General features: G+C 41.8%; 1 long non-coding RNA gene across 1 annotated transcript in view; it reads left to right on the forward strand.

The window, feature by feature from the left end:
* Positions 1 to 21,042, forward strand: part of LOC141092807 (uncharacterized) — a 177,359-nt gene that overhangs the window by 53,153 nt on the left and 103,164 nt on the right. Inside the window, exon 2 of the long non-coding RNA XR_012232933.1 lies at positions 6,494 to 6,600. This is a non-coding gene — a long non-coding RNA (uncharacterized lncRNA). The remainder of the gene's footprint in view (positions 1 to 6,493; positions 6,601 to 21,042) is intronic.

Genomic DNA, 21,042 nt, shown 5'->3' on the forward strand with positions numbered 1-21,042 from the left:
ATTAAAAGCCTAGGAAACTTTAAGTCTATTGGCCCCTTCCCAAAATATTAACATCAACCCCCATTTGTCGGCTTTCCCTCAGCTGGTTATGAAATTTATGAGGACTCCACGCCATTTTTTTCAATTTATTAACAAGTACAGTAAAATACACACCCAAGGTAAACTTAGTTCACAATTTCAGTCTCCAGGTGTTCTAGCAGCTGGAAACTGGCAGTAACCTTAAAGTGTCCCTCAAAGTCTACCTTGAGGTTTCTGGACCTCACAGCTTCTGGAAACTTGATGGCTGTAAACTCTGGTAATAGTTTCATCAATAATAGATGAGTCCACACGCCATTTTTAAAAATTATTTTAACAAATAATTTGAAAAAATGGCATGGGGTCCCCCCATTTTTGATAACCAGCCAAGCTAAAGCAGACAGCTTGGGGCTGGCTTTCTCAGACAGGGAAGAGACCATGGATATTGGCCTTCCCCAGCCTAAAAATAGCAGCCCACAGCCACACCAGAAAAGATGCATCTATTAGATGTGCCAATTCTGATGCTTTGCCCAGCTTTTCCCATTTGCCTTGGTGCTGTGAAAAGAGGGGTAATATTTGTGGGGTTGATGTCCGCATGGTAATGTCAGCTGATATCAAGCCCAGGGGTTAGTAATGGTGAGGTGTATCAGATGCCGCCATTACTAATCCTGTAAGTTTAAGTTAAAAAACACACACAGTAAAATACTTTATTTGAAATAAACACTCCCCAACCCTATTTTACCCATTTATAATTTTCCAAATAAAAAAACAGTATTTTTCTCCTGTCTACAGATAATCCATAGGTCCCACAAAGAGGCCCACCTACTTACATCTGAATGCATTGCTGTGTGGCAGAAAGATGCGACCGCTCAGCCCTGCATTCGGGAGACACTGAGCTGAGCATAAGAACTCAGCTTCAGTGACCAGTGATGATGTCAATAAGGTGATTGGAATTTATTGGCTATGAACTCCGCTCTCCTTATTGACATCACTGCCTGGCACTGAAGCTGCATTCTGACACTCAGCTCAGTATCTCCTGTATGCAGAACCGAGCAGTTGCATCATGCCACCGCTCAGCAATGTATCCAGATGTAGCTGAGTGTAAATAATTAAAAAAATATTGCACATTCACCGGCAGGTGAATACTCTCATGAGAAAAATGCCTGCTGTCAAGGCTATCAGCGACACCAAGCATACGATGATGAAAGTAGTACTCTCATCATCTAGTGCCTATGACCGGCAGTAACCTTTTTACCATTTGACATAGCTGCTGGCTCACACGATGTCATCTGTGTGACTGCTCGGGAACCGCAGCACTTTGACCAGTGGTACACAGAGCATGGGAAATGCCAGTTGTTTGTACCCCCCATTCATTTGAATAAGGTCCAGGTTCGGGTTTGATTTTGGGTACTGTTTAGGTACCCAAACTAAACTTTTTTTAATGTTCGGCCTAACCCGACAAACCCGAACATCCATCTGTCCTCCCATCACTAGTCACAACTACTCTGAAATATTTTTGGACAGTGACAGAATCTTAGTGATTTAGGCAATGCATGCCACTATTTTTTATTTAAAATGAAACACCTGAGATTAAAGTGTATACTTTCAGGTTTAATTAAAGGAGTTGAACAAAAATATCTTGTGGAATGTTTAGGAATTGAAACCATTTTACTACAAAGCCTCCTCATTTCTGTACAAAAGTATTTAGACAAATTAACTTTACCATAAATAAAACTTCCATTTTTAATACTTTGCAGAGACTACTTTGCAGGTAATGACTGCCTGAAGTCTGAAGCAAAATGGAAAGGACCATGCATAAATTTTAGGATCACCACACAAGATACCAATATATATGACAAAATATATTTTATTGTTTACAGAACCAAAAAAACACCACACAATTAAAAACACTTAAAAAATCCAAGGGGCTGAAACAGATGTAGTACCAACAATACAATATAAGATGGTCATGGTAATAGTATAGCCACTGGCTGCTAGTAATTAAATATTACACAAACAGATACATAGTAATACAAATATGCTGCTAATATAGGCCCATAAGTGTCAAGAGGTGAGATCACATATCTTAATGGGGTGAGAGATATCAACAAACCCAAATCGAGACCTAATATGTAGTGAACTCCTAAATGCTGGATGAAAAGATAACACAGTTCAAAAAAAATTGTTATGTCTGTAAGCAGTCAGGCAGAATGAAACATCACCACAGACCAGTCCAGTCAGAGAGGAGTAACAGTCGCCCCGTCACCTATATGCGCAGTCAGGCATTCAGAGTGGCGTAGGAGGACTGCCTGAAGTCTGGAAACCATGAACATCACCAAACTCTGGGTTTCCTCCATTGTAATGCTTTGCCAGACCTTATTGCAGCTGACTTCAGTTGTTGCTTGTTTGTGAATCTTTCTGGGTTATGTTTTGTCATTATGGGAAATGAGTTCCCTATGGGGTTAAGATCTGGTGGATTAACGCTTCTTTGCTTCAAAAAATTCTTGCGTTACTTTTTAAATATGTTCTGTGTCATTGTCCATCTGTACTGTGAATTGCCATCCAATTAATCTTAAATTCACCAAATTTGCCCAATCAACATTCCCAAACTGGGAAATGTACCACATGTCAACAGTATATACCTTTTGTGGCTCCCTAAATCCTTAATAACAAAGTGGGTCCCACACAATGATACAAGAATAAATGTTTTATTACACCATAAATAAACAATCATAAAAAGATTATTTAATACATATGAAAAAGATTAAAACAGAAGGTGCTAGACCAGTGTGAGAGACCAAAATCCTTTTGAAGCACCAAAATCTATTTCCCATGTGAACATGGCTGTATAACATTATCGGGGAAATGAGACTCACTCCTAATTATATACATGAGCTAACTGTCCTCAGACATGACTCGCTATATTTAGAGCAAAGAAATCTTCAATATTCCCCAAGAAAAAAATTCCCAACCTTGGCTCTACAAAAGCCTAACCATGCGAGAAAAAACATGTGGGAATCTGCAAACATACCAAGTACAAATGGCGCTTCTTTGGATGTCCCTCACGCCCCAACGCGCGTTTCGCTGTGCTTCATCAAGGAGGCGTCTCCTTGTTTTTTCTCGCATGGTTAGGCTTTTGTAGAGCCAAGGTTGGGAATTTTTTGAAAAGAGGATGCTACATACTACAGAGTTGTACTTCCTAAAACAAGTACCCAGTTAGGTTTAGAATACCCTCAAATTAGAGCATGACAGTCTGCACATCAAGCCCATTTTGATTATATAACTGTATCTTGAATATCTTTTGGTAAACAGCTAAAATGCTAAACTTGAGTCACTGTCCAACTATTTCTGGACCTAATGATATATCAGAATATCTGCACATCATAGTCTCCCATTTAGGAATTTTTCATTTACACTACTTCAGAACAGAGCTTATTGCGACATAATTTCTCTTCAAGGAGGGACATTAAAAAGTCCTTGTGATTCTAAGCGTTTATAAGTGAATCAGTTTCTTTTTTAATAATATTTAATGGAAGCTAACCTCTGAACCATTCAGAGTCTATTAGATTGTAACTTGCTGTATTTGTCAAAGTAATGTATCCGTCAAGGATAAATTCCAACAGTAAGAACCAAACAATTGCCATAAGGGTACAGTCGATAAAACCCTCATACATTTGCTTTTTCTTCCAATGAAAGATGACTTAACACTCTTTTTTTACTTTCCATGTCGTTATTTGTAATTTTTCCACCACTAATATTTGCTGCATTATTAATGATGCTGCTAGGAATATTATAGGAGTGACTCTAATTTGGTAGCTGAGGGGCATATGCTTTTCATAAACGATGTAATTAGAAATGTTTCCAATCTGCAAATGAACCATTACCCTTACAGAATGATTAAATAGCAGTAAAGGCAATATTTCATCCCAGTCTTCTTGTTCTATCTAAACAGGACATAATAAGTCCTTCAGTGCAGTATCAAATACAAGTCTTTTAAAGCCCAACAATTAAATGAACAATTGGAGTATTTTTAAAATACATCACAATTAAAAATGAATGAATCGATTAGATGCAAATTAAATTTGTGTCAATTTTTAGGTGAACAGACAGATTATGCACTTAGTGCATAGCCTTTTTGAGTCTAGGAATAGCAATACATGATTTTTTGAGCAGAATTTGTCTGTGGCCCTCCTTTATATCTGATACATAGTGTATCTGAGCCCTTTTCTACCTAAATTTTGACAGTTCTTGCTTCTTTCATAAATGACAATGAAATTTTACATTTTTAAATAAAAATTAAAATTTTAGACTACTTAAATTATTATTTTTTTTAAATCCTTTTTAAATGTTGCCTTATACAGGAAAGAATGTTTGTTAACATTTTTGTCCTGGAAACTCCAATTTCTATTTGGTTTTGAATGTTTTATTGTCAGTCCTTAAAGTGGACTCATCAGTGATCTGGGAGACAGAGATGCTTCCAGGGGTCTTCCGCATGCTGTTCTCCTTCAATTCAGCACTTTTTCCATCTATTTCAACATTTTCTCTGCCCACAGACATCCATGTAGGGTCTGCCATAAAAATGCTCAGATTTACTTTATAGTCATTACTAGAATTGAACATCCGAGCATTAGGAATTGCACGGTTCGAGTAACAAGCATCCATGTGTTTTAGTGCTTGCTTATCAGCAATGATTTCTTATTTGGGAATAGGAAATATTTAACCTCTTTTCCACCTGAAACATATCTACACGTCCCTGTGACCTGGGACGTATGGATATATCTCGGCAATTGTGCGCGCAATCGCCGCCGGGTGTCAGCTGATTCTGACAGCTGACACCCGGTACTCAGTGCCATGAGTGGTCCTGCAACACTCCCGTCACTTTAACGCCACAAATGCTGTGATTTAACTTGATCTCAGCATTACGCAAGCAGGGAGGGAAGACAGTCCCTCTGCCCTTCGATTGGAACCCCGCGATGTTATTGAGGGGTACTGATCGTTGCAATAATAGATAATATGTGGCTGGACCACATGATTAGCAGAAAGGATTTAGATTCAGAAATGTGGCCTGGTGTATGAACCACTTTACATTCTGAAATGAGGACTCCTAGCTGGACCACACTATTAGCAGCAAGAATTTAGATTCTGAAATGTGGACTCCTGGCTGGACCACACTCTAGCAGAAAGGATTTAGATTCTGAAATGTGGCCTAGTTTCTGGCCTACACTATTTGCACAAATGACTTTGATTCTGAAATGTGGCCTGCTGTCCAGCCCACATTATTAGCACAAACTATTTAGATTCTAAAATGTGGCCTGGTCTCTGGCAGATATTAAAAGCACAAACGATTTAGATTCTGAAATGTGTCTGGGTATCTGGCCCATACTATTAGCACAAATAATTTAGATTCTGAAAAGTGGCTTGATCTCTGGCCCACACTATTAGCACAATTGATTTAGATAATGTAAGTGCCATTTCACACAGGATCCTATCTATGTGAACTATCTGACTACTTGCAGCAGAAGCAACAGAAGTAGCCTCTCTGTCTTGTTATACTGACAAAATGGCTCAAAAACAACATGTACACTTTTTATATGGAGAGGGACATGTGCCTTTGGCAGCCAATGACAGAAACCCTTGTGTCTGGACGTTGTAGATGGTTTCTGCGCCATGATTGGCTGCTGGAATCTCTACATATTAAGCTATTTAAAAAAATATACAGTTTGCTGCTCCTCTGACCTCTCTCCATCCCATCCCCTCATCAAACACATCCCCTAATACTCATCATACAGCATCACTATTCTAGCCAAATTCCTAACAAAAGCATTTGTGGAAACATGATCATTTAACAAACTTTGGCCGAATTTGCCGATTTTGAGGAAAATGCTTGGGAATCCCAACAAATTAGAATGGGCTATTTTCATGTCAAATTTGAGATTGGCTGACTTTTTCTGAACAAGTTCACTCATCTCTAAAAGTCAGTAAAAAGTTTAACAACTCCCCAGAAGTGACACCTTTGATGAATTGCTGTAGTCAACTTTCTTAGACTGGATGAATGATGTGGCAAATTAAGAAATGAAAAACACAATATAAAGAAAGCATAAAATATACCACTTGAAATGTAAAAGCCATCCAAAAGTACATAGCACATTACAATGCAATTTTCTCTGCTTGTTAGTTGGTTGCGTGATAAGGGAGTTTTGTGAAGAGAGCACCTTATTGTGGGAATATTTTCCACTTGCCACATTGTGTTAATATTCAGAGGTGAATGAGATAATTACTGCTGAAATCCATCCAAGAATTACACACAATATTTTTTGTTCACTTTTCAATTGAAATGCTGTCTTTACATTTGTTAAAAAGATTTGTAAAATAGCTTGAGACTTAATAAACGTTTAACGCGAACGGGAACAGTTCCTTTCCAGTTTTGAATTTGGAAGACTTTGATAAATAACCCTCTTTGTCTCCTTTGTGTTCATAGAATGAGTGGCATCTTCTTGGCAGAGTCATGTCTTCTGGGACAAGCAGCTTCTAATCTTGCCAAATGACATTGATGAATCCCTTTGTATCACAAGCCAGTTCTATTGGGTAAGAACACTCTTTTTATAACAGGAAAAAAATTATGTTGCATTGGAATTAAATGTGATTGTGCAAAACGATGTCTTAATTCAGTCAATAGGCAAACACTAACAGAAAGCTGAGAAAATACCAATCGTTTCTACCATTATTATCAGTAAAATCAGATGATCTTAATAATTTGTAATCCAAGACTCAATCTGATTATTATAGCATTGAAAATTTATTTTTTTCCAAAAAGATGCTAAATTTCTTGCTAAATATAAAAACCCACGTCAGATTTTCTCCAGAGATTCTTGACAACTTGCCTACTAAAAACAATGAAACTCCGGATAACAAACAGATACAGAAATAACATCTGATATAGTTGACAGAGCTATTATGCCATGATTTGTAGAAGCATTTACCACAAAGAGGAAACGTATGGTAACAAAATTCCTTTGGCTCGAGGGGCAAAATGAGAGCTCAAAAAATACATTTGAAAGAAAAAAGTTCAGACATTACTTGGAAGACTTAAACTAAAAACTGAAACTAAACTTAAAGTTCTTGAATTAGAGAGTTGTTCTTTTCACAGATAATGCTGATATATTGCTAAAATATGCATCAATGGTCTTATTATTGGGGTTACTACTGACACCATTGAAGAAGAAGTTGGAAATTGAAGGGATTGCTTCTCTTCTAAATTAGACAACAATCTTTTTATGGGTCCATTAATCATAGTAATACAGAAGCACCTAGTCAAATGAGGAATGTAGCTCCAATAAATAAAATCACAAGTTTATTCAAAATGGGTTAAAATATTACATAATTAACAACAATTAGAAAGCAAAGTTAAATAACAATATTCAAAGCACATTGGTGTCAGGACCAAATAATACAGTGGGGAAAAAAAGTATTTAGTCAGTCAGCAATAGTGCAAGTTCCACCACTTAAAAAGATGAGAGGCGTCTGTAATTTACATCATAGGTAGACCTCAACTATGGGAGACAAACTGAGAAAAAAAAATCCAGAAAATCACATTGTCTGTTTTTTTTTCATTTTATTTGCATATTATGGTGGAAAATAAGTATTTGGTCAGAAACAAAATTTCATCTCAATACTTTGTGATATATCCTTTGTTGGCAATGACAGAGGTCAAACGTTTTCTGTAAGTCTTCACAAGGTTGCCACACACTGTTGTTGGTATGTTGGCCCATTCCTCCATGCAGATCTCCTCTAGAGCAGTGATGTTTTTGGCTTTTCGCTTGGCAACACGGACTTTCAACTCCCTCCAAAGGTTTTCTATAGGGTTGAGATCTGGAGACTGGCTAGGCCACTCCAGGACCTTGAAATGCTTCTTACGAAGCCACTCCTTCGTTGCCCTGGCGGCGTGCTTTGGATCATTGTCATGTTGAAAGACCCAGCCATGTTTCATCTTCAATGCCCTTGCTGATGGAAGGAGGTTTGCACTCAAAATCTCACGATACATGGCCCAATTCATTCTTTCATGTACCTGGATCAGTCGTCCTGGCCCCTTTGCAGAGAAACAGCCCCAAAGCATGATGTTTCCACCACCATGCTTTACAGTAGGTATGGTGTTTGATGGATGCAACTCAGTATTCTTTTTCCTCCACACACGACAAGTTGTGTTTCTACCAAACAGTTCCAGTTTGGTTTCATCAGACCATAGGACATTCTCCCAAAACTCCTCTGGATCATCCAAATGCTCTCTAGCAAACTTCAGACGGGCCCGGACATGTACAGGCTTAAGCAGTGGGACACGTCTGGCACTGCAGGATCTGAGTCCATGGTGGCGTAGTGTGTTACTTATGGTAGGCCTTGTTACATTGGTCCCAGCTCTCTGCAGTTCATTCACTAGGTTCCCCCGCGTGGTTCTGGGATTTTTGCTCACCGTTCTTGTGATCATTCTGACCCCACGGGGTGGGATTTTGCGTGGAGCACCAGATCGAGGGAGATTATCAGTGGTCTTGTATGTCTTCCATTTTCTAATTATTGCTCCCACAGTTGATTTCTTCACTCCAAGCTGGTTGGCTATTGCAGATTCAGGGCTACAATTTTGTTTCTGGTGTCCTTTGACAGCTCTTTGGTCTTCACCATAGTGGAGTTTGGAGTCAGACTGTTTGAGGATGTGCACAGGTGTCTTTTTATACTGATAACAAGTTTAAACAGGTGCCATTACTACAGGTAATGAGTGGAGGAAAGAGGAGACTCTTAAAGAAGAAGTTACAGGTCTGTGAGAGCCAGAAATCTTGATTGCTTGTTTCTGACCAAATACTTATTTTCCACCATAATATGCAAATAAAATGAAAAAAAAACAGACAATGTGATTTTCTGGGTTTTTTTTTCTCAGTTTGTCTCCCATAGTTGAGGTCTACCTATGATGTAAATTACAGACGCCTCTCATCTTTTTAAGTGGTGGAACTTGCACTATTGCTGACTGACTAAATACTTTTTTGCCCCACCTTATCTATAGGAACATATGTAAATTTAAACTCCTATGTACTGCAATTACAGGTTTAAATGTATGAGACAAACCAATAGGGGACATGTGGTATACTTTATAATATGCATATATATAGTGAATGTTATCTATCTATGCTATATATTATATACATATATATATAAGTAGCTGAAGAGCCTGGCGCTGCCTGGGCATAGTAATTAACTGTGGATAGTTATAACAAATTATAATTATCCTCCATCCCATAGTCCCGTGCCCATATACCCAACATACCTATCCTCCATCCCATAGTTGAGTGCCCATATACTCATCACACATCCTCCATCCCATAGCCCCATGCCAATATACCCATCATACATATTCTCCATCCCATAGTCCCATGCCCATATACCCATCATACATATCCTCCATCCCATAGTCGAGTGCCCATATACTCATCACACATCCTTCATCTCATAGTCCCATGCCCATATACCCATCATACATATCCTCCATCCCATAGTCCCGTGCCCATATACTCATCATACATATCCACGATACCATAGGTCCGTGCCCATATACCCATCATACATATCCTCCATCCCATAGTCGAGTACCCATATACCCATCACACATCCTCCATCCCATAGTCCCATGCCCATATACCCATCACACACCCTTCAACTCATAGTCCCATGCCCATATACCCATCATACATATCCACCATCCCATAGTCCCATGCCCATATACCCGTCTTACATATCCTCCATCCCATAGTCCAGTGCCCATATACCCATCATACACATCCTCCATCCCATAGTCCCGTGCCCATATACGCGTCATACATATCCTCCATCCCATAGTCCAGTGCCCATATACCCATCACACATCCTCCATCCCATAGTCAACCATTATGACATCATAATGAGCGGCGGGGCTTGCAACCTATGATGACATCAGCGTCGCCATGGCAACCATTGTGACATCATAATGATGGGCGGGGCTTGATGCACACACACTTTTTCCCCATTATGTAGACAGGGGCAAAATTGTTTGGTGAATTGGAACACGCGGGGTTAAAATTTCACCTCACAGCATAGCCTAGGACGCTCTTGGGGTCCAGACGTGTGACAGTGCCAAATTTTGTGGCTGTAGCTGCGACGTTGCGGATGCCAATCCCAGACATACATACACACATACATACACACACTTGAGCTTTATATAATAGATTACATCCAAAATACAAGTAATGCTTCAAAGGCACCCACATGTATCCCAGCATGTCATAGACAAGTAAATAAATAAAATGATTGTGCATAAATCCTGTAATTCCTAATGACAGAAGTTTTAAAGTAATATAGAAATGATAAATCACAGATATTAGAAAAAGGGATTAGGAAATAATAATCAACCTTAGACAACCTTGTCACACACACCCCTGAGGAAGCAAGTTGAAACGCTCGTTGGGGCTCAGCAAGGTTGGTTATTATTTCCTGATCTCCTTTTCTAATATCTGTGACTTATCATTGCAATATTACTTTAAGACTACTTCTGTCATTAGGATTCACATTCAGTCATTAGCACTGCAACCTTGCAGCACTGGGGTTCTCCTCGGTTTAAATCCCACCAAGGACAACATCTGCAAGGAGTTTGTATGTTTTCCCAGTGTTTGCGTGGGTTTCCTCCATCTCCTCTGGTTTCTTCCCACACTCCAAAGACATACTGATAGGGAATTTAGATTGTGATCCCCATCAGGAACAGCGATGATAAGTATGTAAAGTGCTGCGGAATATGATAACGCTATGTAAGCAAAATATAATAATGATTATTTATTTATTTACTTATTTGCGACATACCTGGATAAATGTGGGATGCCTTTGATGCATTATTTGAATTTGGGTGTAGTTACTTATATATGCATATAATAGTCACTATGTATAGATATATGACATTGACTATAAAAATGCATATTATAAATTATACCACTTGTCCCTTATCGGTTTGTCCCATACATTTAAACCTATCCTTTTAATACATAGGAGTTTAAATTTACTTATGTTCTTGTGGATATTATTTGGTCCTAACACCACCGTGCTTTGATGATTGTGAGGTAACTTTGCTTTTTAATTGTTGTTGTTTATATTATGCTCTAACCCATTCTGAATAAAATTGTGATTTTATATTTTGGAGCTATATAAAAAGAATCTATGATTCTATGATTCTATGATTCTATGCTCTAACCCATTCTGAATAAAATTGTGATTTTATATTTTGGAGCTATATAAAAAGACACACATGCATATTTTTCTCAAAATCTGACATGAAATCAGAATAAATCTTATAAACATTTCCCATTTTAGGTCAATTAGGATTACCATAATTATTAATATTTGCCAAATGCCAGAATAATGAGAGTGAGAGAATGTTTTAAGGCATTTTTATTGCCTACTGCAAAGTCAAAAGTTTACATGCATTTGATTAAGTATTTGGTAGCAGTGCCCTTAAACTGAATGACTTGGGTCAAACATTTGGGAAATCTTTCCACAAGCTTCTAACAATCGTTGGTCGGAATTTGGACCTATTTCTCCTGACAAAACTGGTATAACTGATCCAGGTTTGTAGGTCGCCTTGCTTGCACCTGCCTTTTAAGAATTGCCCATAAATTTTCAATAATATTGAGATCAGGGTTTTGTGATGGCCACTCCAAAACATTGACTTTGCTATGCTTAAACATCTTTCTTACCTTTATGGCAGTATGCTTCAGGTCATTGTCCATTTGGAAGGCGCATTTCCGCCCAAGCTTTAATTTCCTGGCTGATATCTTGAAATGTTCCTTCAGTATTGCCACATAATCTTCTTTTCTCATGTTACCACCTATTTTGTGAAGTACACCACTCCCTCCTGCAGCAAAACAACCCCACAACATGATGCTGCCACCCCTGTGTTTCATGTTGGGATGTTGTTTTTAGGCTTCCAAGCTTTTCCTCCAACTGTAACGATGGTCATTATACCAAAAAAGTTTGATTTTAGCTTCATCATACCACAGGACATAACTATAAAAACTAAGGTCTTTGTTCCTGTGTGCATTTGCAAACATTAATCTGACTTTTTTATGTTTCTGTCATGATTTGTATGTGAATTCTGATTTAGTGCTGCAGGGGTTAATGCTTTTGGCCTCTCTTTGGTTCTGGGAGGATTTTAAATAGCCTCAATTGGGCTCTGTCAGTTGTCAGGGATACTTTTGAGCTTGGCTTAGTTCCTGACCCCTGTTTATCTGTGGATACTGTCTGCTTGTGTATGTTTGCTCATGTATGACCTGGTCCATTCCTGTTTCTGATATTGCTGCCTGCCTCTGTACTTGTTTTGCCTCTCAGTTATGACCTTTGCCTGTCCCTGACCTTCCGTTCCATTATTTCTTCCTGTACCGCGCTGCTATCTCAGGTTTCCAGACTGCTTTGTGACTGACCATGTCCCTGTCTTGCCCCTCCGGTACCTTGCCCTCTCCTGCCTTAGACATGCGCCTGCTCGACTACTCTCTGGGCATCTCTAGCCCAAGTGCCGCTCTCTGAAGCTCCGGTGTGTCACGTGGACCCGTCCTGTGTGACACGGCCCGCAGGCCGGTACTAAAACAACAAGACAAGGCACGTGTAACTGTCCTGTGTGACACGACCCGCAGGCCGGTAACTGAAACAGCAAAACACGGGGAAAGGGGCAACAGTTACAACGGTGCGCCCTGCAAAAGGGAACGGGGACATGGAGACCTCCTGCACTCCCCTGAGTCAGTGTCCCTCCACTCCTAACAATCCCTAGGCCAGTTCCGCACCAGGCGCGGATCAGGATACCTGTCACCCTAGCACACCCTACACCTATCCCTTTGCTAGGGAGCTGGGTTGTGCAGGCACTGGCCCCACCGCTGTACTAATACACACCAGGGAAAAATACAAACAGGTGAAACACGAAAAGACTTATCTTGCTCTGGTGCAGCACCAGGCAGCAGAGTGCATCACCGGATTAACTTTTCGCAGTGGCTCGACACCTCAGAGCCAGCTGCCACCTTCACCATCTCACTCTGCTGCAGACACCAGGCAGCCAGAGTTCAACACCAGTTCCAGCAGTGGCTCCAACCTTCAAGCCAGCTGTTAACTTCACCAGGTTTCTGCAGTGGCTTCATACCTCAGCCAGCTGCTCCCTTCACCATGGTTGGAATCCCAAAAAGATGCTATCACCAACAACAGCTCATAGACCATGTGACCCTATATAGGAAAAGGGAAAGGTCAAATGATCAGGGGCTAAAGGTTGCTATGATCCCAGTGACCACCGGGGGCAAAAGGCAAAGTAAAGAAAACATGAAGTGCAATGACCCTAATGGCCACCGGGGGCAAAACTAGAACTGATACCACCACAGTGCAAGAAAAAAAAAGGTTACTAGTGCATTTTATCTGTCATGATCCAGCATGGATCATGACAGTACCCTCCCCTTAATGAGGGGCCTCTGGACCCTCAAGACCGCTCCTCATCAGGGAACCACCTACAGCGGGGACGTCCAGATCCAGAGTACACCCCAGCAACTACCTGCAACTCAGGTTTATGACAAACGAGCACCGCTGGTATTGGCAATGTATGTTCCAGAGGCACCACCCATCTCCAAAGCACCGATCTGGGGAACGAGAGGTGTATGGGCAAGTATGTGGGTAACTCCAGCTGGTAAGTCTCCGGGCCCTGGATAGCCGACACCAGATACGGCCCGATCACCTGAGAATTCCAGACCCCCGCAACACACTTCCATTGGATGTTTTTGATGGCCACCCATACATGCTCGTTCACACACAGGTCCGGACCTGAACATTTATTGCCACACATTCGTTTGTCACAACACGGTGAACTCTCTCTGGAACTGACAACAGAGGCGTCCCCCTGTGTCACCACACTCACACCCCAGCAATTCAGCAAGGGAAACACCACCCCTCCTACTGTTATGGAAATATATATGTATATGTATTTCATCTAGATCTCACTTGCCTGCTATAGGCTATATGCTATATACTTATGTACTCATATATACTCTATATACTCATATGCACACAGATACATATTCACAGTTTGAACTTTATAATCAGTGGCTAAAGATGACCATGAAGTCCATCTGGACAACCAACGTGATAGCATTGTCTCGTGTCTTGAGAAATATCTAGCAGACATGGGAAATGAGGAAGTAAGGCCAGATGTGCCAGCCGATATCAGAACATTGCTGACACTGCAGGACAATGGGCCGTAAATTGTATTGCTAGAATCAGCTTTTTGGTAAACTTTCCCATATATGTTCATGTATTTAAACTGACCAATTAGATGAGAAGTTCAGCCTTTATGTTAATGAGTAACCACTTCTTTCTGTATGAACTAATAAAACCAAGTATATTCAATAAACTTCCAGAGTTCTGCTGGAAAGGATTGCTGCTAACTAGGCTTGGCGTCTTTCCTTCCTTGAGCGCTCAAATAAGACTCTGTCTAATTAGGACAGGCCGCAGAACACACAGAGATATATATATATCCATATCAATCAAATTTTCATGTCACTACTGTGAGGTCTGCGCCTCTCAGGGTTGGCTAATGGCGAGGGTTGAGCCTTGCCCTTACTCTCCTGCAGCACCTCCGCTGCTCTCACTGGAGAGGAAGGGGACGATTGTAGAGAGAGGACAGAGACAGTAGCCCCTAGACAGCAGCCCTCACACGACTGCTTCCAGCTGACTACTTCCCTAGTCCGCCAATCTAAAACCGGGTTGTGTTTTTTAGACCAAGGGGGCCCACAATGATAGGTGCTGGATTTCCCTCCAAGACGTAGAATGACTGGGACTTATCATGATGTTCACTATACAGAACAATGTCTTCTACGACTTGGTTTAACCCCCCCTGGCTCAGTGGGACAGAGTTAATGGCCTGGACGCAAATGGGGCGGTCCGGCGTCTCACACCTCAGACCATGAGTCTGTAAAAACTGAGCATCCACCAGACTGATTTCAGCTCCACTGTTCACAAGCACCAGTATGCCCTCAGGTACCTCGCCAACCATCACCTCTGCTGACATGGTACCTTCTGAGGGCGAGGAGGAAATATACACTCCCAGGTCGTCTTCCTCCACACGACCAGGGGGGCACGGCTTCTCTGGCAAAACAGAATTTTTGGCGTCAGTGCCAAGGACTAAATTATTAGTCTGCTCACTACAGGGACGTACCCCTTCACCTTGGGGAACACCAGGCAGCACCATGGGGACACCAACTCCACCCACCTGCCTGGGTACGTCCACCTGTATAAGCAAGTCCTGCTCCCCAGCAGGGACTCCACGGGACATCCTCACCAAAGCCGTATATGGACCCTCTAGTTGAGGCAGAGGATAGGCCTCAGACCCATAATTCCGCTGCAGGTACTGCTGAAACACATCATTCTGCTCCTCTCTAACCTCAGTGAGGGCCAGCAGCAACTGCTCACCGGTCTGCACTTGGCCCATGGCTCAACTGAGAAAAATGTTATGGTTGGTGATAATGTCACATGGACCTGTCCTGTGTGACACGGCCCGCAGGCTGGTACTAAAACAACAAGACAAGGCACGTGTAACTGTCCTGTGTGACGCGACCCGCAGGTCGGTATCTGAAACAGCAAGACATGGGGAAAGGGGCAACAGTTACAACGGTGGGCCCTGCGATAGGGAACGGGGATGTGGAGACCTTCTGCACTCCCCTGAGTCAGTGTCCCCTCCACTCCTAACGATCTCTAGGCCAGTTCCGCCCCGGGCACAGATCAGGATACCTGTTACCTTAGAACACCCCACACTTATCCCTTGCTAGGGAGCTGGGTGGTGGAGGCACTGGCCCCACCGCTGTACTAATACACACCAGGGAAAAATACAAACAGAGGAAACACGAAAAGACTTATCTTGCTCTGCTGCAGCACCAGGAAGCAGAGTGCATCATCTGATTAACTCTTCGCAGTGGCTCGACACCTTAGAGCCAGCTGCCACCTTCACCATCTCACTCTGCTGCGGACACTGGGCAGCCAGAGTTCAACACCAGTTTCAGCAGTGGCTTCAACCTTCAAGCCAGCTGCTAACTTCACCAGGTTTCTGCAGTGGCTTCACACCTCAACCAGCTGCTCCCTTCACCATGGTTGGAATCCCAAAAAGACGCTATCACCAACAACAGCTCATAGACCATGTGACCCTATATAGGAAAAGGGAATGGTCAAATGATCAGGGGCTAAAGGCTGCTATGATCCCAGTGACCACCGGGGGCAAAAGGCAAAGCAAAGAAAACATCAAGTGCAATGACCCTTATGGCAACCGGGGGCAAAACTAGAACTGAAACCACCACAGTGCAAGAAAAAAAAAAGGTTACTAGTGCATTTTATCTGTCATGATCCAGCATGGATCATGACACGGTGCTTGTCTCCACCCCCAAGCACTCCCCAGCAGTCACGTGGTTCAGGTCCTGTTTACGTGAAGCTCGCATCTCCACCGCTGCCGCCCCGCTCCACAGGTATCTTTGAGTATTGTTTGTTCAACTCAGGACACGTGCACTGGCTCAGTGAGCCAGTGCAGTGTGGGGTTCCTGACAGTTTCTTTTGGAGTAATGGCTTCTTCCTTACAGAGTGATCTTTCAGCCCATGTTGATACAGTACTCGTTTCACTGTGGATATTGACAAAATTTTACCAGCTTCTGCCATCATCTTCTCAAGGTCTTTTGCTTTTGTCCTTGGCTTGATATGCACATGTTGGACCAAAGCCATCTCTGGGACACAGAACCCATCTTCTTCTTTAGTGGTATGATGGCTGGACATTCACATTTTGTTTGTACATGCGTATAATTGTTGGTACAGATGAACGAGGCACCTTCAGGCATCGTGAAATTGTACCTAAGGATGAGCCAGACTCGTGCAAGTCCATAATTCTTTTCCTGATATCTTGGCTGATTTCTTTAGACTTTCCCATGATGCTACACAAAGAAGCAGTGTGTTTCAGGTGCGCATTAAAAAACATCCACACTTGTGTCTTTAATTAACTCAGATGTTGCCAAAAAACAGAAACTTCCAAATACATGACATCATCATATGGGCAGTCAAACAAATAAAGCAGCACTCTGTAGCGCCACAGCATGCAAATATGAAATATGAAAATGCTATTGCATTACTGCACTAGAAATATGAAAAATTGAGAATGATTAGCGCATAAATTGGCCAATTCATGTGTACCTGCAAGCCACGTTAAGGTGATTCTCATTTCCAGGACCTAACCTAATGCCAATCCTCTCTTAGACTAAAGTCTTCATCTGTATGGAACCTAATATGAATCCTCTCTTGGACTTAAATCTACACTGCTCAAAAAAATAAAGGGAACACTTAAACAACAGAATATAGCTCCAAGTAAATCAAATTTCTGTGAAATCAAACTGTCCACTTAAGAAGCAACACTGATTGACAATCAATTTCACCCTCGTGGTAGCATGAGATGGACTCTACAACCTATACAAGTGGCTCAGGTAGTGCAGCTCATCCAGGATGGCACATCAATGCGAGCTGTGGCAAGAAGTTTTGCTGTGTCTGTCAGCGTAGTGTCCAGAGTCTGGAGGCACTACCAGGAGACAGGCCAGTACACCAGGAGATGTGGTGGGGGCTGTAGGAGGGAAACAGCCCAGCAGCAGGACCGCTACCTCAGCCTTTGTGCAAGTAGGAACAGGAGGAGCACTGCCAGAGCCCTGCAAAATGACCTCCAGCAGGCCACAAAGTGCATGTGTCTGTACAAATGGTTAGAAACCGACTCCATGAGGATGGTCTGAGGGCCTGATGTCCACAGATGGGGGTTGTGCTCACAGTCAAACACCGTGCAGGATGCTTGGCATTTGCCACAGAACACCAGGATTGGCAAACTCACCACTGGCGCCCTGAGCTCTTCACAGATGAAAGCAGGTTCATACTGAGCACATGTGACAGATGTGATAGAGTCTGGAGACGCCGTGAAGAGTGATCTGCTGCCTGCAGCATCCTTCAGCATGACCGGTTTGCAGTGGGTCAGTAATGGTGTTGGGTGGCTTTTCTTTGGAGGACTGCACAGCCCTCCATGTGCTCGCCAGAGGTAGTCTGACTGCCATTACGTACCGAGATAAGATTCTCAGACCCCTTGTGAGACCATATGCTGGTGCGGTTGGTCCTGGGTTCCTCCTAATGCAGGACAATGCCAGACCTCATGTGGCTGGAGTGTGTAAGCAGTTCCTGCAAGATGAAGGCATTGAAGCTATGGACTGGCCCGCCGTTCCCGAGACCTGAATCCGACTGAGCACATCTGGGGCATCATGTCTCGCTCCATCCACCAACGTCACGTTGCACCACAGACTGTTCAGGAGTTGGTGGATGCTTTAGTCCAGGTCTGGGAGGAGATCCCTCAGGAGACCATCTGCCGCCTCATCAGGAGCATGCCCAGGCATTGTACAGTAGGGAGCTCATACAGGCACATGGAGGCCACACACAATACTGAGTCTCATTTTGACTTGTTTTAAGGACATTATATTCCACTTTAATTTTGTGTGTGGCTCTAAATCCAGGCCTCCAGTGGTTAATCAATTTGATTTCCATTGATGATTTTTGTGTGATTTTGTTGTCAGCACATTCATCTCTGTACAGAAGAAAGTATTTAATGAGCATATTTCATTCATTCAAATCTAGGATGTGTTATTTGAGTGTTTCCTTTATTTTTTGAGCAGTGTATATCTCTGCGGAGGGGTAGGGTCCTGCTGTGATTAAAAGCGCCTGAGGCTAAGGGGCGGAGTGCTGAGTCAGAAAGCTAATGAATACATGTTTAAAAAACTGACCTTCACATTCAAACATAAACTAGGTCTGAACATGTGCTTACCTAGAGTCACCAACTCATATACAATCAAACAAATAAAGCAGCAATCTGTAGTGCTATAGCATGCAAATATAAAATATGAAAATCGAAATGACGTTTGAGTTTTCATTGGCTGTAAGCCATAATCATCTACATTAACAGAAATAAACACTTGAAATAGATCACTCTTTTGTAATGACTCTATTCTATTATATGAGTTTCGCTTTTTGTATTGAAGAGCTGAAATTAACTTTTTAATGATATTCTAATTTTGTGATATGAACCTGTGTATATATAAAACATCATATATACAGTGGAGAAAAAAAGTATTTAGTCAGCCACCAATTGTGCAAGTTCTCCCACTTAAAAAGATGAGTGAGGCCTGTATTGACATCATAGTTAACAGAGGTGTTGAAGCTGAGATAAGAGGCATTTCTAACACTTATTCAAGTGAAGAGTATTATATAGCCCCTTACTAAATATTGGATGTCGAAATGTGTGTTGGGGCTGACACCATCACCCACAGGAGGTAAAAACTAATCTCTGCACTATTTGTACTATTTGTATAGGACTATTGGTTATTGATACAATGATTACTGTGCCATTGTGGCACCCTCTCATAGCTATGTAGCGTCTTATGAGGGTTTGTTGGGTTTTTTAGATATGTGCAGCCTCTTTCTATTGTAAATGTGGGTAGTGGTGTTTCATTTTGGGTTTCCCACTTTTTAAATCTGTATGTCATGTATGTCTTTTGGCTACTTAATAAAGGTTTATATTTTTATGAATTCTTTGGGTTCATATGTGTTCTTTCTCACATTAATTGACATCATAGGTAGACCACACCTTTGAGAGTCAAAATGAGAAATCCTGAAAATCACCTTGTCTGACATGGCAAGATTTTTTTTTGCAAATTGTGGTGGAAAATAAGAATTTGGACACCTAAACACATGCAAGATTTCTGGCTCTCACAGACCTGTAACTTCTTCTTTAAAAAGCACCTCTGTCCTCCACTCATTACCTGTAGTAATGGCACCTGTTTGAACGTGTTATCAGTAAAAAAGACACCTGTCCACAATCTCAAACAGTCACGATCCAAACTCCACTATGCTGAAGACCAAAGAGCTGTCGGAGGACACCAGAAACAAAATTGTAGCCCTACACCAGGCTGGGAAGAATGAATCTGCAATAGACAAGTAGCTTTGTGAGATGAAATCAACTGTGGGAGCAATAATAAGAAAATGGAAGACATACAATACCACTGTTAATCTCCCTTGATCTGGGACTCAACGCAAGATCTCACCCCGTGGGGTCAAAATAATCTTCCGAACGGTGAGCAAAAGCCCTAGAACCACAAGGGAGGACCTAGTGAATGACCTTCATAGAGGTGAGACCTCTATAACAAAGGCTACCATCAGTAACACACTACGCTGCCAGGAACTCAGATCCTGCAGTGCCAGACATGTCCCCCTACTTAAGCAGTACATGTCCGGGCTCATCTGAAGTTTGCTAGAGAGCATTTGGATTATCCAGAAGAGTACTGGCAGAATGTCATATGGCCTGATGAAACCAAAGTAGAACTGTTTGGTAGAAACAAAACTCGTCATGTTTGGAGGAGACAGAATGCTGAGTTGCATCCAAAGAACACCATACCTACTGTGAAGCATGGGGGTAGCAACATCATGCTTTGGGGCTGCTTCTCTCACTGTTCAGTTGTGTGCCAACTCTCACTGAGAGCGGAGCATATATATCTGGCTCCTTTGTCTGATGTAACTCTTCAAAGCATGCACTTGGCTCATATTTAGTTCAGGAACCAGTAATCATTTAGATCTCACTTTACGAGATCTCCCAAACATAAATACATATATACATGTATATATATATATATATATACACAGTATATATGTACATATATATATATTTCATGAATTTCACAATTAAAACAGTTTTAGGCAATTATTGTATTTTTCGCTTAGTGGGACTCACTTTTTCCCCAAAATTTGGGGGGAAATGGGGGTGAGTCTTTTGAAAGCATACATGCCTTACCAATACCATAGGTGTAGGCCACAGGCTGGGATGAGGGGTGTCCGGGTGTCTCTGGGTGCCCGGTGGTTGCTGGCAGGTGCTGTGGGTGTCTTAGGTGCCCAGCG

Source organism: Dendrobates tinctorius, unplaced genomic scaffold (assembly GCF_039654945.1).
Source record: "Dendrobates tinctorius isolate UK_male_01 unplaced genomic scaffold, ASM3965494v1 ptg000060l, whole genome shotgun sequence".
Lineage (NCBI taxonomy): Eukaryota > Metazoa > Chordata > Amphibia > Anura > Dendrobatidae > Dendrobates > Dendrobates tinctorius.